The following is a 6,000-nucleotide window of genomic DNA, read 5'->3' on the forward strand; positions in this document are numbered from 1 at the left end:
TCTGCAGCATCTCCTCCAGGGCTCCATATTATACATATTTCCTGTCTCTGGTGACCTTAGTGGGAACACAGCTGGGATTCACTTAACACTTAAATTTATTATTTTGTAATTACTCAGCTTTGAATACCCAAACCTCACATTAGTCATTTCCAGCAATGTGATTTTTTTCCTGCTCCTGTTTGTACGGATATACTTGTATGCCAAAGTAAGTTAGTAGTCCTTCCTTTGAGATTAATTCCCAGGGCACATCTATCCACATGCATGTCAAATGGGTCAAGCCGCTGACCTGTGTGGTTGAGACAGAGGATTCTGTAAGTATCAGAATGATACTTCCTTAAACCTTTGTTATGGGTGGCAAGCAAAGAGATGCAGACGTTATTTAGGGAACCTATTAGGAGCTGGCCTTTGTGGCGTGTCTTCTACGCAACGCAGGCTCTATGTTAGCCACTTGATAGTTTGTTTACTCCTGACAGCACCTTCAAAGGTATAGTCCCACATCCACTGTTAGAAAATCAAGGGATTAATCCTGCCCAGACACAAAGTTGTGAATCAAACTCAGGTTTGTTTGCTGCTCAAGTCCATGTTCTTTAGAACACATCAGCCTTGAAAAGCAAAGGTCGAGTCTGGGATCTTCATACATCTGATGTACTCATTTTGACCCAATGTTTTTGGTCTCCCTAGTGCATGAGACGTAGAGGTGTGCCCTTGAAAACTTTGTGTAACTCAACCATTGCTGATGGTGTGCACTAAGAGGCCTGACTATCTAAGCTCTTGCAGAGGAGGAAGACCCTGAGTAAATTGTTTTGTAAAGTTAGGATGTCATTCATTGATTAGGCATGTACTTATTGAGCGGCTCCTTCACCAGAGCTGAGTTTGGTGTCCTTTTTGAGGGGGTTTACTGTCTGTTAGAGGTGCCAAGAACATAGAGGCAAGGGGACTGGGCAGCGTAAAACCCATTTTATGATGAGAAGTATCTCACATGGATCCAGATGATCTGTAGCTTTGGATTTTCACGTGTCATATTAGTTTTTAAAGAGCAAGTAAAATTTACAGCTCCTGTGTAGGCTAGGAGCGACTTTTAAGGCAGGGCTCTGCCAGAGGTTACAAAAATCTTAATGTGGATGAATCAGGGCCCCAGTTCTCACAGGGAACTGTGTTGGCTTCGCGAGGCTGTTGATTTGTGAAGGGCAGCAGATGCTATCTGGACTGACTTTAATCGAGAAGGTCATGAAGATGGTAAAGCCAAGAGACATTGATTTTGAACATACAGCTCTGTAGGTGAAAGGCTGCTCCCGATTTCCAAAGGCAGACCAAATCGGCTGCATTTTACATGAGAAACAACACCAACAGTATAGCCAACTGATACCTGCAGTAATTATACTTCTTCTTTTGCTTCAGTAAAATAAGTAGTAGCAATGTGTATCAAAGAAAAAAAGGTTAAGAAGAAAGGTGGAATTCTACCTTGATGGAATTTTACAAAGTAAAGTAAAGGCAAACTATAATTCCAAACACAACTGAGTATTTAATGTCAACTTAATTCAGACTTTCACTTCCATATACTTACCTATCACAAAATGGCTTTTGAATTTGGTCAGCAAACCCTTTATGTATAAAATAAAAGCAAGACTTTACTTATGCTTCCCTATCAGTTCTTGGCATTTAATGGTGGAGATACCTTCATGGGTAGGAGTTTTACCCGGTAAGTACCTTGACATGTCAGTGAAAGGTAAAGATATGTCAAGGTACTTACCGGGTAGAACTCCTACTCAATCCAGATAGACATGGTTGTTGGAAAATTTAGGTGTCTGTGTGATATAAATATTTGGTGATTTGGGGGAAAGAAGCCTAGGAGATGGGAAGTTAGGAGCCATTGGAGCCTTCCAGCAATTTGAAAAGAGTTTTGAGAGAATCTTCTGGTAATTAGAAGAGAACTGTAAGGAATAAAACCTAAAAAGTTAAAAAAATAAAACCACTTTAGTTTTGGGGCACAGCAGATCTATTGTTTTTGGTAAGTGAGGAGGGGTGAGGGTCATCAGAGGGAGGAGGTGATTGTTTTTCCGATAGGCAGAAGGAAGGTGTGTGTTCACAGTGGACAGTCTGAGCTGATCAGTATAGGACACTGTGAATCCTGGCTTCCGAAGAAGACCAGGCCACAGCAGGGTCAGAAAGACTCTAGTCTTGTACCTTACTGATCTACAGGAACCAGAGGGCCCAAGCTCCATGGTTACCTTCTGGCCCCCTCCACCCCTCCCCCCCGCCACCCGCCCCACGATGAATCAGACAGACAGACTAGTGCTTCTAGTGTGGAAAGGCAAAAAGCCACCTCCACCTCCTTAAATGATAGAAACATTCACAGTTTGGTAAAAGTCCATTATAAAGTACTTTTCTATGCCACTAAGTTGGTAAACTTTGGATAAGATTATGTTTTCCTTGTATTTTGTCTTATATAACATTTTCCTCATCAAAACATAAAAGGCTTATAATGTGCTTCTTACATTTCCTTTGGCATGAGTGTTATATCAGAATGCTAAGACATCTCACTTATGAAACAATTAGAAATATCCCCCTTAATTCAGTGACTTTATGAGGTACATATAGGATGCATTTTTTTTCCTAAAACACCTCCTCAAAGGTCACATTCTTCAAAAAAATCAAACCAAAGGAGGTTGTCTGAAATTTAGAAAGTAGGGAAACATTTATATGATGAAATACAGAATATAGTCAAGTTGTTGAAATCTGAAGTTTGTTTCTGATCTTCTCCATAAGAAAAGGAATTTTTCCAGCAGCTCCAAGGATGGAGAAGAAAAAGCATAAGGTCTGCCTCTATACTTCATGACACACATCCTTAAATAATCTCTTTTCAATATGCCTAATGTGTTTTATTCCACCAGTTATCCACCCATAGCATCTGTTTGTATATTGAATATTTTAGAGAGCACTGAACATCATACCAGCGTGCTACTGTATGTTTAGCAAAATCTTAGACTGTAAGAGAGAAAACTTGAGCTCTCTTTCCTTTTACTTAAACAAAAAAAAGCAAGCAAACAAACACAAAGTTAGAAATAAAGAGGACATTTCAGTATACAGTATCCTGGATGGTGAGTTATGGTCTATTTATGGTTATTTATCAGCCGTGATGTACCGGAAGATTCTGACCTCATGAAATTTCCAAATAATGATTATGTATGTTTTAAACAAACTAATAACTATAAGGATCCCAAAGTAGAGTATAAAAGGGGATGTGGAACCCTCTGGGAAACAAATGAAGAAATCCTTTAAAACTACCCAAAATGTGGATTAGCTTTAGGCAGGAAGCAGGAAAAGTGCTGACAGCATCCCACAGCGAGTGTGTGGGAGGAAGTGGGGGGACCTTTCTTACCATGGCCACTGGCCGTTTTGACTTTCCAGATAGGACGGCATGACTTGAGTCATTGGTCTTCCTTGATTCCTCCTAGGAAGGGGGAATATTGATCATTTATTACAGTTCTGTCCAACTCTTTAGATTTATTCTCTCTCTGTCTCTGTCTCTCTCTCTCACTGTCTCTCTACCCCCTCTCTATGCTCAGAGGCATACTTGGCTGCGTCTTTGCTACGCAGCCCAGTGATGTTAAAAAAAGAAAAAGGGACAAGGAGGGTTTTAGAATCCAGCTAACCTGAGTCCTGTCTACGCTTTTTTTTTTTCTAAAAAATTTTTGTAATGTGTATTTATTTTTGAGAGAGAGGGAGAATGAGCAGGGGAGGGACAGAGAGATTCTGGGGACCCAGAATCCAAAGCAGGCTCCAGGCTCCAAGCTGGCAGCACAGAGCTGGATGCGGGGCTCAAACCCACTAACCATGAGATCATGACCTGAGCTGAAGTCAGAAGCTTAACCGACTGAGCCACCCAGACGTCCCTGGCTATCCTTCTTAATAGCCCTGTGATTTTAGGCAGATTTCTCAATAGCTCTGTGCCTCTTGTTTTTTCATCTAGAATCGGGAAAATAATACGTAGTTCATGTTGTGAGGCTTTAAGTAAATAATGTATATAAAATGTTTAGCGCAGTGTCTGGCGCATAGCAAACATTTAATGAACGTTGGCTAATACAGTTATGTTAAAAATATTAAGATGGGTGTTGCAATGACTCACTTGCAAACCACAGAAACATTTCAGCTACAAGAATTCAGTCATTCAGCAACCACCGCTACTGATCAGGAATAAAAACTAGTGAATACTGTACAATTAAGGAAGTACGCAGAAAAGCCTCTAGAAGGGCAACCTAGATACTCAAAATCTATGTCCTAGAACTATGTACAGTCCTCATAGGGCTGCTTCTCCAGTTCTTAAACAGTTCTTTACTCATTTGGTCCTATGTGTTTATGTTTTACACATGATTTTTTTTTTAATATTTTTATTTATTTCTAGGAGAGAGAGAGAGAGACAGCGTGAGCAGGGGAGGGTCAGAGAGAGAGGGAGTCACAGACTGAAACAGGCTCCAGGCTCTGAGCCGGCAGTCAGCACAGAGCCCAACGCGGGGCTCGAACCCACGAACCGCGAGATCACGACCCAAGCGAAAGTCAGACGCTTAACCTACTAAGCCACCCAGGCGCCCCCTATGACAACTGGTTTCTAAGCCTACAGCAGATTAGACACAGCAAATTAGAAGGGAGAAGGAACAATAGAGGCAGCTATATGGTGGGCAGAAATAAGTATTAACTCAACTGCAAATGGGAAAACCGAACCTATTGAGAGCAGACGGAGACCTCTAAGAGCACAGAAATTCAAAGCCATTTACTGGATGACACTGGTGCTTAAACCTTAGCCTGCGTCAGACTCATTTGGAAGGCTTGTTAAAGCACAAACCTTTTGGCCTCACCCCAAGGGTGTCTGAGTCAGTAGGTCTGGGGAGGCTTCCGAGTATCTGCAGTTCCTGAAAGTTCCCAGGAGGTGCTGCTGCCTCTGGCCTCGGGGCCACACTGGTGTAGCGGTAGTACAGTGTCTCATGGTTGAGATCAAGAAAAAAAGTTTCATTTTGTTCACACTTCTCTGTTCAAGAAGGCAAAAGAGCTTGTGCTTCCTTCTAGAAAGATAATGCATTCAAGATAATTAATTCACAATAACCTTTTTGGTGTGTGAAGAGGTAACTTTGGATTATTCAGAGGAGGTAGCCGTCCACGGTGATGCAGTCAATGCCTGAGGCTTCTGGGTAGCATGGTCGGCCGGTGATTGTGATAATAATGGGGGCGAGGTAGTTGTTCCCACTCGACAATGCTATTTATGAGTTTTTTGGGGGTATTTGTGTTTGTGTGGTAGCTGTTCTTCCTCCTCTTTTCTTAGTGACTTTCTAGACAAAAAGACTTCCCAAACAGATGTTTTTTCTGCCACACCAACTGTTTGATTCAACTTCGCTCTCATAAATAGTTGAGTTTGTTTCGGTAACAATGTCAAAACACTGGGCTCCGTGGCAGTTGCATATACAGGCACCATATTGTCATTCCCTTTTCAGTTCCTTTTGCCAGTAAGTGGTAACTTCTGCCAGCACCAAATGAAGTCTGAGTAACAAGTCATCGGACTAAGATGACCGTTTGCGAAAGAGGCAACAGCCTTACTGGTGACGACCATGTCCATTCTGAATATCAGATTCTTTAATTCTTCATTAAATAAGAGGAGGATGTATCTAGACTGGCAAACATTACTACCGGCCAAGGTTGTGTTTCAGTAACTGGGTATAAACTTAGTCTTGTTACTTGCCTGGAATGGACATACTGGAACTCTTGCACAGTGGTGAACTTTGATCGTTGTTTTGATTACAGAAATCCTTCAGAATTCTCTTGCACCAGACCTTCTAAGAATAGCATTTTGTTTCTTGCTAATCTTAGAGGTGCTAAAGTGCTGTCTCCCCCCTATATCAGAGGCAGAATGTTTTTTTTTTTTTTTTAAAAATTTTTTTAATGATTTATTTCTGAGAGAGAGAGAGAGAGAGAGGCAGCATGAGCACGGGAAGGTCAGAGAGAGAGAGAGGG

The 6,000-nt window shown here is 41.5% G+C and overlaps 1 protein-coding gene across 2 annotated transcripts in view; it reads left to right on the top strand.

The window, feature by feature from the left end:
* Positions 1-6,000, top strand: part of MAML3 (mastermind like transcriptional coactivator 3) — a 417,109-nt gene that overhangs the window by 85,609 nt on the left and 325,500 nt on the right. The window lies entirely within an intron of this gene.

Source organism: Hyaena hyaena, unplaced genomic scaffold (assembly GCF_003009895.1).
Source record: "Hyaena hyaena isolate Hyena2069 unplaced genomic scaffold, ASM300989v1 scaffold_333, whole genome shotgun sequence".
NCBI lineage: Eukaryota > Metazoa > Chordata > Mammalia > Carnivora > Hyaenidae > Hyaena > Hyaena hyaena.